Source organism: Nuphar pumila, chromosome 2 (genome assembly GCF_984573655.1).
Source record: "Nuphar pumila chromosome 2, dmNupPumi1.hap1.1, whole genome shotgun sequence".
In the NCBI taxonomy this organism is placed as follows: Eukaryota; Viridiplantae; Streptophyta; class Magnoliopsida; order Nymphaeales; family Nymphaeaceae; genus Nuphar; species Nuphar pumila.
The window spans coordinates 80,889,393-80,903,686 of NC_143250.1; the positions used below are offsets into that span (position 1 = coordinate 80,889,393).

The following is a 14,294-nucleotide window of genomic DNA, read 5'->3' on the forward strand; positions in this document are numbered from 1 at the left end:
TTAAACAATCTTAGTGTAAGTCATCTTTGTTCGATTCTGTATCACATAGACACAGTTGTAGATATGGGGATATGATCACTTTTATGGATTTTTTCAACACCACTAGTATATAAAAGGATGTATGACAACCATACAGGAGTAAAAATGGAGTATCAAAGTGACAAAGCTGTTATGGATCTAAAAGAATTCAGGTGAAACAAATTTCACACGAATTTGTGATCATGATCCATGGATCGAACATATAAGGAGTTTGTTTTCAAGCATCAATTGTACACCTTATACATAATGTTCTAACAGCCTCTATCAAACTATACATGGGCAACAACCATGAATAGGTTGGTCTTCAATTTTCAATGTTTTGTCTTTGTTATTGCCTTTGTAAGCAAAGCAGCAACTTGCTCCTTTCCATAGATAAATTAAGTTTTCAACTCTTATATCAATCTTTTCCAGCACAAAATGATTATTCAACTCGATATGCTTGATTTTACTGTGTCTCACCAGATTCAAGGATATAGTCACTGCACTTTTGTTACTAGAAAGTAAAATTGACCTAGAAATTGGGATGCCCAAGGTGACCAATAAATATCTTACCCATTTACTGCAGCCGTGGATCCATATTTGGCTTTCTTGCAAGATCATGCTACTTGTATTTGCTTTTTGCTGCTCCAAGATATCAGGTGATTTCCTAAATACATGGTACCAGAAAGTAGATCTTCTAGTATTGGGCTCCCACGCTCAATCTATATCTAAGTAAACAATCACACGTGGAAGATCTGTTGAGGAACTCCATACACTATGTTATCCATTAAGGTACCCTTGATATAAAGAATCCTCTTTACCACCTCCATGTGTAATATTCTAAGAGCACGCATGCACTAGGACAGTTGATTTACTATGAAAAACTATACTTGGACTAGTGAATAACAAGTAGTGCAATGCTCCGATTGTTAGATTAAATGTATCTTTTTGTGCATGCATGTGTGTCTATATATATGAATAACAAGTAACATATTTGCATGTGATTTTACTTAATCTAAACCATGGTTGCCAGTTGAGGAAGCGGGAGCGGGAAGCGATACGGGAAGCGGGAGCGGGAAGCGAGGCACTTTCAAAATTTTAGGAAGCGGGGAAGCGTGGGACCACTTAGGAGTGATTCGGGAAGTGTCTCGGAAGCGACCTAGGAAGCGTCTCGGAAGCGACATAGGAAGCGTCTCGGAAGCGAGGGGAAGCGAAAAAAATAAAAATAAAAAATAAAAAATACAAAAAAATTGAAAAAAACAGGGGAAGCGTGGGGGAAGCGAGGGGGAAGCGTGATGGGAAGCGTGCTTCCCATTAAAGGGAAGTGTGTCCCCCATTAAAGGGAAATGCGTCCCCCATTAAAGGGAAACGCGCTTCCCAAAAAAGGGGGACGCTTCCCCCCACGCTTCGGAAGCGCGAGGTTTCGCGCTTCCCCTTTTAGCTAGGCGCTTCCGGTAACCCTGATCTAAACCCATAGATGTGAAATTTATGCTTTGTTTAGTAGAAAACATGTATTAGTTTAAACATTTTTCATGTTTAGATGTGCTTTTAGCTCAACAAAAAAAATCAATGGTTCATATTAAACCCAAAACTTGATTAACTAAAAATCAAGAATTTTTGTAAAATTAATTTGATCCAAAGCATGGTCCTTAGTAAATAAGTAATGATAAACACATCTATAAGTTTGGATTAAGCAAAAAACACATGCAAGTGTCTTTTAAAGGGGTCCAAGACAGTCTGGGAGATATATATATATATATATATATATTGTTTATGTATATATACATGTAAGTATATATGTACATGTTTTTTGGTTATATATATGCATATATATATAGAATGTATACTACGAACTTTTATTTCTTTATTTTTCTTTTCTTATCTTTTGTAAACCCATTAAGGGCATTTTAGTAAATACGCTTGCTAGCCTTTAGAGCATCCTAACAGCTAGCTATACTAGACACTAGGATGCTCTAAGGGATAGTAGAGCTCCCTCTCTTTTGTTGTATATAAGGGATTTTGTCCCTCTTATATGCAATTCATTTTTTTGTGCATTTTCAATTGTGCATTTTCAAAATTTATACTTTTCACTTGTGTGCCCCTTGGTGCATTTGTGAGTGCCTCTTAGTGGATTGTGTTTTCCCTTGGTGGCTTTGTGATCTCTACTTTCTTGAGGACTATTTCATTACACCTATTAGCTCTCTGGATGTTTTACGAAATTGCCTTCCTCCTCTAACAACTTATTCAAAGTTATACTGTCCATGAGGGTTACAATCAACCATACATGATCCCTTTATATCTCGAGCAAATTTGCGTTGCAATAAAGCAAGTCAATCCTTCCTTCAATCAACCTCTAGTACTTCAAGAAATACTCTCAATGGTCCATGATATTTTATGTTAAACTTTTCATGCAAGATTCTTTTCACCTCTGAAGTGTGTGCACGAGAATTCTTTGTTATTGCAATGTCAACCACATGTAAAATATAACGGTTATTAATTTGTCATTTCTATAAACAAAGAATATTCAACTGGACTTTTGTAAAATTCATGTCAATCCAGGAATGTGAGGTTTTCTTGAACCCATAGTTTGTTGTGGTCTAAGGCACACGGACTTGGCTAAAAGGTCAACGCACCTGCGTCGATCGTACCCGACACGGGTGCGGACACGAGTGCAGCTTCAGACACGGGGCGAACATAATCAACTAAGTGTCGGACTCTGTCAACGCACCGGGGCCGAGTCTGTCCACATTTTGGACTCTGTCAACTTTGACCGAGTCTATTTTCATCTATTTTTTAGGGCAAAAGACGTATAAAAACTATAAAAAAATCGAGCTTCGGTCGTCTTCTTCCTTTATGTGTTATATTTTGGTAAGTTTGTGTTGTTACTTCAATAGAATTACTTTTTTATTTTTGCTTTAAAAATTACAATCTTATATATATATATAGCCGTGTCCCCTTGTCCAAAAATTTTGAAATTGCTCCGTACCCGCACCCGTGTGACATAGTGGTAAGTTTGCAAACCTTAAACGTCAAATCTCCTTTAATTTAACCAGCAGGTTGTTTCATATTAAAGTTTTCATGCAAATTCATGTGCAAGATATTTTTCACATCAAGTTGCTCATAGAGCTATTAAATATTGTTGTATTTATATATATTTATATATATATGTGCATATGTTATATATATATATATATATATATATTATGTATATTATATTTAATTTTTTTTTGTATTTTTAGTTTATTTCTAACTAGCTGTTAGAGCCAGCTACATGTTAAGTATGTCTAACAGCTAGTTATACTAGCGATTGGACACAAGGTTATTTGTATTGTACGATACATATCGTAACTATGAAGAAAAATGATATGATACAAGTACTCGTATCATGATATGAGTGTGAATCGTATCTGTATCATACGATATGGAGTGTATCGTACGATACGGGTGTGGCACACATAAAAATGGAAAAAATAAATAAATTTTTTTATTTTTGAGTTTCAAAGACCTCTTAAGAGATGACTCCCACATTTGTGTAGAGACCATTATAGACGTATCCACGCACCCTAGGGTTCGTGAGAGCGATTTAGGGGGCGATCCGTGTGCAAGGTAGAAGGCTTTTGAGATTTTATCAAGAGTGCATTTCCACCATTTTTCACCCAAAGAACCATATTGTTTGCTTCTTATTTAGCTTTTTTAGGGAAGATGGCATCGAATGATCTGGCATAGCAATGGGGCACTCGAATAATGAGTAAAAACTTATTGAAAATCGAGTGCAACTATTGTCATACTGTTATTTCGGGTGGTATCTTTCGGTTGAGGCATCATTTAGCTGGGACACATCTAAATGTTGCAGCCTGCATGTCAAGAACTTTGTCCGATGTCGTGAAACGGTAATGCCAACAATAACTTACTGATTTGAGAGAAAAAAGACAAGAAAAAGATACGAAAAACAAACACAAGTGTCAAAATTATCTACAAGCTAAGAAACAGAAATCAACTATCACATGGACTCGTCGTATAGGCCAATGCACCTACGTCGATGTGACGCGGTGCGAATGCAGTGTCAAGAGTGGTCAACTACACCTTGGATGCAATTGACCGCACCCAAGGTTATATACATCTAAAATTGAACTCGTTCAATAATTAACTGAGTCCAGTTTTGTCTTTTTTCAATAAATAAAGAAATAAGTTAAAAAGAAAGAGATGTCAGGGGGTTTAGGGCAAAAATCAACCTCCCCTTTCCTGTCTGCCTCTCCCACTTTGCTCCAGCGATCTCGTTTAGGCGAGCAGTGACATACTCTCTCTCTCTCTCTCTCTCTCTCTCTCTCTCTCTCTATATATATATATATATATATATATATATATATATATATATATATATATATATATACACACACACGTGCCCCTGCACACAAGTTTTAAAAAAGTGTCGTATCCGCACCCAAGCTTGAAACCCCACCCATGTGACAGAGAAAACCAAATTATGTTTTGTCTGAAAGCATATAAAACACATTTGGAAGAGAAGAACTAAGAAGATAAGCATGTCCTATGTGAGAAATAAGAAACATATTGCCATCACTAGCTATAACATTGACTTTTCCTAGATCATGATTCAATTGAAAATTTTATCTACATCAACCGCAACGTGATTTTGAATATTCCTATCTGAAAAGACATGAACAAGTGTTCTCGTATTTGGGACTGACAGTTTTTGTACTATTTGCTAGGGATGTAACAACCCCAACTCGTACCCATGAAAAATGACAATTTTTTTTTTAAACAATTGTGGAAACCTTCTCATAAACCCGGAGCCCTTGATGTTTAAACACAACTACCACCACAAACAATCTTATACCCATCTTCCAACACAAACCAGCTTTATTTATTAAAATACATAGAGTGTGAGACAATCAATTAAAATATAAATAAAGTAAAAAGAAGAGTCACGATGTCCAAAGGAATCTGCCAAGCAGTCGTGTGGTCCCCTCGTATCTCTCTCAAAAGCAAGTCGTCTCACTGGACCTCTGAGGCTGTAAAAACACAAAAGTAGGGATGTCAGAATCAAAAGAATTTTGTGTACGAATCACTCTAATGAAATAAATAAGTAAAAAGAACACAAATAAGATTCATATAATATTTTAGAATGATGCGGTTATGATAAATTCATAACTCAATTAATCATCCATGCAATAGGGAACAATTAATAAACAACAGAGACCACAAATTAAGCAATAAAGACATTTAACATGCATTAGGAAACAAACATCATGCATTCACCAATATATCACAATTAAGAAGACAAGTAAATATGCATGATTTAATGTATAACAGGAATATGCATGATTTCAGTGTGCATGCATGAATAAATTATTATTTTTTATCAGAGTTTTTTTATATACATGTCCCTATTAAATGCACACAATTTAAGTACAACTTTTTATTACCGTTGACCGCAGATACTCCAAGCGGGTAGAAGTTTCTGAGGTCAAGTTAGGTTCTCAGTTGTAGCTTAGCACACAATTTGTATTTTATTATTGGGTTTCAAACTTAGCTCTCAACCAAAACAGCCTTCAGAACATTAGAAATCAACATTTAATGTCGAGACACTATGAAAATCAGCAACTATAATGTCATTTTCTTGGTATATCAAAACAACAGTTGTATCTACACACCACCCCCAGAAAAAGTGATGGATTCTCCCTAAAACCGTGGTCAGGAGAAGAACCTCAATATCGGGTTCAGGGGCACAACAACGCACACGAAGTTTTAGTAGCCTCACGGTTCCCCAAAACCCAATGTCCAAGATTCTCATACTATAGAAGGGACATCAAAGAAACATAGATTACATTGTTCTTTTAATTTTTTTATCTTGTTATTAATTTATCTCTTTTAATTTACAATTCAACATGCAGAATTAATAACACATGCTCGTAAATCTACATGTGAAGCTCTTCACGGGACCACAGCCTGTGGCAACATAGAACCGTGCAATTAGAACAATAATATCAAGCTTGATTTTTGCTATGCATAAATAATTAGACAAATGAGCAACACATGCTCAAGGCTCACATGGCCCACGATGATCCATTTTGACCATTGATGCATTCTTATACAAAAATCATAAATCACATGCTGTTATGCATTTATTTCACATGTCTTCCAATGCACAATCATGTATGCCAATTTAGAAATGTGCATGAAACAACAATATTCATATGCATGTGCATGAGTTCACACATTCATGTTAAATGCATACTTTCATTAAATTTACATATTCATGTCAAATGCATGCTTCCATTCATGAATCATTTTAATCAAACATGTGAACACTCATGCAATTATGTACATGCAAATGAAAAGCAACTATGCATTAATACTATGAACATGCATACCATAACAAGTCTATTCTCATGAGCAAGAATCTTAAAATATTAATGCCAAACTGCATACACTTTTTTTTCAAGTTCACATACGCATATTACATGAGCACAAGCAAAAGATTTGCACATATCCATCCGAATTTCACTAATGCATACCCGACCATACAAAACACATAGAAAGTCTGGAAAATTTTCTAGACAAAGCTCCTTTCCTTTAAAAAAAAATCTTTGTTTTTAAAACATTTTTTTTATAAATACCTGCCCAACTGAGCCCACTCAACTGGGCCGGCTCGACCAGCTCCCCCTCGATAATTTTTTTTTAACCTCCTGCAAGCCAGCCAGCCTATTTGGCTAGGCCTGGCAGGCCAGGCGAATCTGATTCGGCTGGGCTGCCAGTTAACATAGCAGAAACCAAGAAAAAAAAGAGTATAACGATACAGAAAACAAATAATATGACTAAATCCGGATATGCATGCAGATGATTCAGTTATGTAGGGACATACAGATTTGTATCTCATACGTGTAGGCATAAGCATGTTTATATTCAGCTATACACAGTTTCATAAATCAATAAATATGCATATGCAGCCTTTTCATTTAGATATGTATTTGCAAACAGATTATTTACAAGTATGCATGCATATTCTTATTTTCACATTCAAATATCACATAATGCCAATATGCACCAATACACGCTATTCCAATCATGAACAATAATCAAAATGAAATTTCTATGTCACATGACAACAAGCATAAACAGAATTTTTTTTAACTATGCAGATTGCATTGAATCTTTTTTTTTCTTTTTCAAAACTTTAGACACAAAATCTGGACCAGATCTGTGCACGTTAAAAACATGGCAGATCGGTTCAGCTCCATAGCTTTATGACACATTAAAAATATATATACATCTATAAAAACATATATGTACATGTATAGATTTTGAAAATGAGAAAACCATTAATCTCAACCATGAATATAGAATAAAAATTCAGATTTACTCTTTTCTCATGAGTTTTTGCTAAAATCTTGCATGGAATACAAATCCATGCTCTTTTTCTCATTCGATTCAAGAGAAAGATCTGTAACTTAACCGTAGATCGAAAAAGAATTAAGAACGGATGGTGGAAACGTCGGATGATTGAAGAAGAAAGCCCTCTTCTTCTTCTTCTTCTTCTTCTTCTTCTTCTTCTTCTTCTTCTTCTTCTTCTTCTTCTTCCTCTCTCTCTCTCTCTCTCTCTCTCTCTCTCTCTTGAAGTATATATAGGCCTCTAGGGGGTGACAACGCCCCCTCTCCAGCCCCTTCTAGATGGGTTGTAGAAAGAGGGTTTCTCTTTTTGGAACTCTCACACCCTAGACTTCCAAAAATTTTGAAATTCCTTTTTAAGTTGAGTTTTCAAAGTTTCATTTTAAATAGACTTTCTAAAACCTTGTTAAGTCTTTTTAAGCATATACAAGGGCTCTATCAAGGAGTCCTAAACAACCATAAAAATTAAATTTTGAAATTAATTAAAATTAATTAATTATTAATTAATAAATAAATATCCAGAAGCTTCCAAAAGTTGTCATATTAACTTGGGAGACTTCTTAACATTAATTAACTTCAATTTAAAGATATCTAAAGAATTTAAAGTTGAAAAATCGTTGGGCATAGATTTGGATTTGGATCCGGATCCAAAACAACCATAAAAATTAAATTTTAGAATTAATTAAACTTAATTAATTATTAAATATTAAATAATAAATAAATATCCAGAAGCTTCCAAAAGTTGTCATATTAACTTGGGAGACTTCTTAACATTAATTAACTTCAATTTAAAGGTATCTAAAGAATTTAAAGTTGGAAATTTGTTGGACATGGATTTGGATTTGGATTTGGATTTGGATCCAAGATCCAAACCCATCTCCAAAAATCCAAATGGGTCTTAAGATGGATCAATATCAGATTAATATGGGTCTTGGATAGAGTCCAAATCCATATTAATTTGGATCATAAGCATTGGATCCAATCCGATCCAAATCCGCACCCAACCCGTCAAGGTGGTCCCCTTTTGGAAAAACGTAATTTTCGGGCCAACCGTAGCCCGAATCCAAAAAAGTAAAATACTGTTATGCTCAAAATTTCAAGACGCATCCAACGATATCTAACTTGAATTTTGCCTCTGAATTTCGCTCGAAAATAACCCGAATTTCGCTAGAATTTAAAGGTTAAAAATAAAACTTTTTCTCACCTTTTGATTGGCTCATCTTGACCTTGTCGATGAAACATGTGTCAGGCTCAAACTCAAGAGACGGCAGCCTATATCAAGGTTTTACCGATTTTTGTTCTATACTTAGCCAAATTTTCGAAAAATCTCAAAATGACTAAGTGTGAAATTACGCGATATTACAAGAGAACTCACACTTTAAGTGATAGGTTTCTCGGTATTAACCTAATGATGTATTAGTTGCTTTAAGTCCCAAATGGTACCAGTAGTTACAATTCGACAATAAGTCAATAGTGAGTGTTGCTACCTCCACGAACATTTTGGTTGGGAAGCAACCCTCCACGAGCAATGTTAAATGATGCATTTGAACCTCAAGCATATATGTATCCTTGAGCACGACTACATCCACATGAAGGGAAAGTTGAGATATTAAGCACATCATGCAAGTGTTTCACTGCATTAATCTTCTATAATGGGTTGATGAACGTTGCTTCATATTGTATGAGGATTGGCACCAACTAATCGAAGGTAGTCATCATATCACATGCCATTAGTGAGGCAACGATACTATGATACTTGTCACCAAGTCCATTAAGGGCAATGTGGACTAAGTTTTTGTTTGGGACTAGGTGGTTGATGGCAGCCAATTGATCTGAGAGAACCTGAATCCTGCAAAAGAAACCCTCAATGGATGTTGATTCTCATTTGGTTTCTAACAAGGTTGACTTCATATGCATAAGGCAGGAGCAAGGTTGTCAGACTAGGAAGCTGGAGCTGGAAATGATATGAGAAGCAAAAGCGAGAAGCGATGCATTTTAAAATGTATAGGAAGCGGGAAGCGAGGAATAAAAAAAACAATATAAGAATTGAATGGGAATCAAAATGAAACACAAATAAAAACTAAAATAAGAGTGACTATTCTTAAATTTCATGATTTCTTACTGTAAAAATTATATTTTTAACAAAATCTAAAAATGATGATTGCCAATTTAGAGAAAACACATGGAAGTGAGTGAGAAGCATGAAAGGAAACAGATAAAAAACATGAAAATTAGAGTGAAAAAACATATAAGAAGAATAGATGAGGCATGTGAAAAGCATGGGAGAATCGAGATTCCCATTAAGTTTCGGAAGCGAGGAGTATTGTGCTTCCAAAGTGGGTTTCCAGGAAGCGGGCTTCCCACTTATCTAAGAAGCTTCTAGTAACTCTGTGCAGGAGTTAGAAACCTGAGCACACATCTCGTGTAAGTGGTTTTAGGGCGCTACGAGACTGCAATCAGATGTGGCCTACAACAGAAGCCCATGGGAAAATGTGTAAGCAACAAGCTATTGATAATATGTATTCCATGTGATATAATTGCACGGGTCCCTCCTTTCTCATCTTGTTTGTTGCAAACAAGACTCTAACGAGCATGAATCAAAGCTATTAATGTGACCCACGAGATTATGGTCTCGAACATACAGGGCAATGTGTTTTTTCAAGACCAAGAAATTATTGGAATTAAGTTTTTCAAGAACAGGTTGGGTTAGAAAAGAAGAATTGAATAAGCATGAAGAAGTTAATTGAGTATTGGGAGTGTTACTCGAGGAAGTCATTACTAAATAAATACTTTTTTTCCTTGCCTTTTTCTTTTTTTGGCTTGGTTTTTTCTTTTTCTTTTTCTTTTTCATTTTCTTTTTTTTTTCTACGGGAAACCAAAGAAAATATGCAACTAACATGCCACAGCTCTGCTTGGATTTCTGGCCAAAGATATGTGCCCATACCAATGATCTCAATGTCCAATACAGATGATGTCAGTGTCCATATGGATGATGTCAATACACCAAAAAAACAGGTGTATACTGAATTTCTAGTCTGAAACTAGATTTATATCAAAGCTTTGAAGAGTTTTTGTTTTTCTTAGGGTTTTTTCGTAGAAAATTATGTTTTTTAAGGAAGAAGAAAAGGAAATAGATATAGAAGGAAAAAAGCAAAAGAGATTAGGAAACAACTTGTAGAAGTACTTTGAGGCTGAAAGTATCTTTAAAAGAAAAACAATAAAGAAAATAAGAGTTTCTATGAAGAAAAATAGAAGAGAAAGGAGAAAGAAGCTTGAAGAAAAAGGTTAGGTCGGGTTCAAGGAGAAGAAAGGAAAATTTGATTCACGAGGTCACGAAAGAAGGATGGAAAGAGGGAAAATAATAAGTACCCGACCCATAGGTACCAGGAAACGAAATGGATATGAGAAGTGATGCATAAAGCAGGACCAGGGAAGTGAGTGTAAAAAAGTAGTATGAAGCAGGAAGCAAGATATAGTTATGAAGCCATTATACAAGTGCATGAAAAAAATGAGAAAGAAACACATAGAAAGCACTATGAAGCGCGGGTGAAAGAAAATAAGAAATCACATGAACACAAATATAAAACCAACAGGCAAGCTCAGTATAAAAAAAGCATAATTGTCTAATAAGAAAAACATAGGAAGTGATGCATGTGTGGGCCGAGGGATTCGAACACAGAAAGGGTTAAGACTAAACTGGGTCAACTCGGGTAGACAGGGTGGTTGGATACAGAGGGGGTCTGTGAGAAAAATCAGTTCTCCCAATTGATGCAGCAAAGAAAATCCAAATTTGGTAGGATGGTTCCAGACACCTTAAGGTAGGTTCGGTTCAAATTTCAGGGTCAGAGAACATAGGAACAAGGAGTTATGGATTTTGAAAATTGCTAAAAAGTTCAGGACAAGACAAGGGCAAGCAGGTTAAGATTCAGGCAGTCCGGTTTGCAAAATTTGGTTTTGGGCGAAAGAAACGCAGTTGACTCTGAAATTTGGAGGGTTGACTAAGGACACTCTGAAGTACCTTATGTCCAAAATTCAGAACCAAACTCCCTACGGTTTGATCTAGGGGATTTTTCAAAGTCTGATGGGTTTTTTAGGGACTATAGGGTTTAGATAGGGTGAACTGGGTTACCATAGGTTCAACTCAAGGTTTTGAAACCCAGTGACTCGGGACTCGACTCGTTCTTTATTGACTCGTGACTCGGCGGGTCAACTCGGTGACTCGGACCGGGTTTTGTTAACTTTTGATTTTAAAAGAAATACAATATATAATTTGTCTCAAACCATGTTTTTCAGTAAACAAGAGATGTTTTTTGGCTCCATGCAGAATCTTGGGTTGAACTGAAATAAGGAGATCGTAGCATGTGGATAAATTGTTCATTAATGAGCAATAAGTTGGAAATGTGGAATGAAAGAGCACAATTTATTCCAGTTACATAGATGCCTTTATGCATTAAAAATGCACATGCCTATAAAGAAAAGAGAAATTTTTGTTGGATGTGATAAGGCAAGGTGAGGTATAGCCTATATGAGATACAAAGAAAATATGTATGAAGTCTGAAAGGACAAGAAAGAAGCACCAAGTAGATGTTGGAACTCTATGGATATTAAGGCCAAAGTTATGTATGACTTCGTTCCAGTTTCTTGTCTATTATGCCTTCATAAAGATGGGGCAAAGAGGAAAGGTGTGAGGAGAAAACCAAATTCTTCCTTGTTATATAGTCATGTTAGTAAAGTTTAAAGCAAAATATTAAATGCATTTATGCAAAGAAACTGCAAAAAATATAATTATGTAGAACATAATAAAAGCAGCAATCTACTTGATCATAAAATATTAATTAGCTGTTGTTGAATCTGAAGATTGTCTTGCCTGATGCTTCTAGAAATAGATTCATATCCAATAACATTTACCTTAGATCATAGTCACATATTGTCTTCTTTACATATTGAAGACATTAAGAAAGTAACAACAATATTCTCAATAATATTACAAATTTTTTTTATTCTGAAATACTCAAAAAATCAAATTTTAAACATTCCAGAACTCGCCCGAGTCAGGCCGAGTCAGGCCGAGTCAAGCCGAGTCTTCGCAGACCGAGTTTAGCTTGTCGGGTTGACTCGCTGGAGGGCCGAGCCGAGCCGAGTCACCGAGTTGACTCGGCGAGTTTTAAAACCTTGGTTCAACTAGGTTTAGGTGATTAGGGAAAGGGACTTAGACCTACACAAACCTCAGGGACCACGTGAAGGGCTTTCCCACAAGGCTGAACTCGTTGGATAAGGTCTGTTAAGCCAAAGAAGACTTGGGGCGGTCCGATCACACCGAGTCCACAAACTTAGTAGTGTAGAAGCTAGGCTGGACCTTGAGCAGCACCCAAAGTCCCAAGCTAAGCTTCAAACAACCTACACAAGGTCAGGTAACTAGAGAAAAGAAAAGAAGGGCGAGCCCTAGAGAGAGAGACAGTTTCAATTTCCATTCATTCATGCTTCAACAAGGGAAATACATGGCCTTGTATAGGCATAAGAGGCCCTCATTAAACCCATACACAAGTTCTATAAAATATTAAAATTCTCCTATTTTTGGTTAAGCCTCCTTGAATTCCAAGTTGACTAAGCTAATTCTGAAATCTTGACCTCCAAAAATAGTCAAGCCTCTTATCTCCTCTTGCCCATTCTTAATATTCTCTACTTTTAGATCTCCCAAAATTAGACTATGGTTAGTTTAGCTTTTTTCGACTTTTAAGTTCTCCAAAATTAGCCTTCTTAGCTTCCTCATAACCCTACCTTCAAAAGGGTTTCACGCCCCTCAAGCATGGCTAAAAATAGGGAGGATGCCCCTTGGGTGGTCCCCATGAGGCCCATCTGCCCTAGCCAAATGGGATTTCGATCAAGGTCCCACCCGATCCCTAACAGGAAGTGAGTGGGAAGCGACAAGAAGCAATAGGGAAACTTCAAGGAAGCAAAAGAGAATTTATTTGGGAAATGAAGAGGAAGTGGGCTTCCTGTTTCTCATATTTTGGAAGCAGGTTTCGCAAAGCCTTCCCTCCTTTCAGGGAACCGAGGAGCTTCATGCTTCTGAAGTGAGCTTCCATGAAAACGAGTTTCCCTATGTAGCAAGAAGCTTCCAGTAATTATGACCTGACCACAGAGACGATATATAGAAGGGCATGTAGATCGTCTTCTTGCATCAGCCCTAGTCCCTTTATAGTTTCACTTTGCTCTAATATCATGTAAACAATCGCAGAGAGAGAGAGAGAGAAGGCCAAAGATTGCAGCAAGTATAAAAGCCCCAATGAAATTAGGGTCAGATGTCCCATTAAGATTCACTTCATAGTAAGATACATGTAGTAAATCATAGGAACACCATCAGTCAATTACATAACCATATGGGAGTAAAACACAATGGAAATATTTCAGCCGTCCATAATAAGCACGTCTCATTATTAACCCACATTATGGATCATGGATCCAATCCACATCCATAACACTTTCCAACATGTCAGTTCGATGATAACAATAGGGAGAAGATATATTGGTTTAACACAAGGTTGTTAAATGCGATGAGGCGAAGCGAGGCGTTGAGCCTGCGCTTCGCCTCTGAGGCGTACGCCTCAGGTACTGAGGCGTACGCCTCTCACAACTGGAATGGAAGTGAAGCGGTGGGAGGGGAGGCAGTAAGAGAAGGACCACCCGCCCAGCTGGTACGGAAGCGAGGGATATGCCGGTCGTCCGGTGGTCGGAGAAGACTGAGCAGCAGCTGCAGCACAGCAACTCCGGTGGTCGGTGGTCACAACTGGTCGGAGGTTGATGAGGGGCGCATCACAGCAACGCCTCAGTACCTTGAGCGTGCGCCTCGCCTCTGAGGCGTACACTTC

The 14,294-nt window shown here is 36.8% G+C and overlaps 1 protein-coding gene across 1 annotated transcript in view; it reads right to left on the bottom strand.

Annotated features, from left to right (window-relative positions):
- Window positions 1-14,294, bottom strand: part of LOC149845826 (E3 UFM1-protein ligase 1 homolog) — a 154,426-nt gene that overhangs the window by 95,874 nt on the left and 44,258 nt on the right. The window lies entirely within an intron of this gene.